Source organism: Cryptotermes secundus, unplaced genomic scaffold (genome assembly GCF_002891405.2).
Source record: "Cryptotermes secundus unplaced genomic scaffold, Csec_1.0 scaffold333, whole genome shotgun sequence".
Classification (NCBI taxonomy): Eukaryota; Metazoa; Arthropoda; class Insecta; order Blattodea; family Kalotermitidae; genus Cryptotermes; species Cryptotermes secundus.
The window spans coordinates 1,310,030-1,310,234 of record NW_019742965.1 but is presented as its reverse complement, the minus strand read 5'-3'; positions in this window follow the sequence as shown (position 1 = coordinate 1,310,234).

The window sequence follows — 205 nt, the reverse complement described above, 5'->3', positions numbered from 1 at the left end:
TAATCTCGGTTTTCTAGACCGGAACCACTATTTCCTTGAAATACATAGATTCTCAAATATCCGCACGAGGATAAGTGGACCCCGTTCCAGACCCACTACTTCTCAGAAAATCTGGCAGCAACGGGAATCGAACCCGGGATCTCTGGATCTATAGCCACGAACCCTGACCACTGAACAACAGAAGCTGTCCAACACCATAAATGTG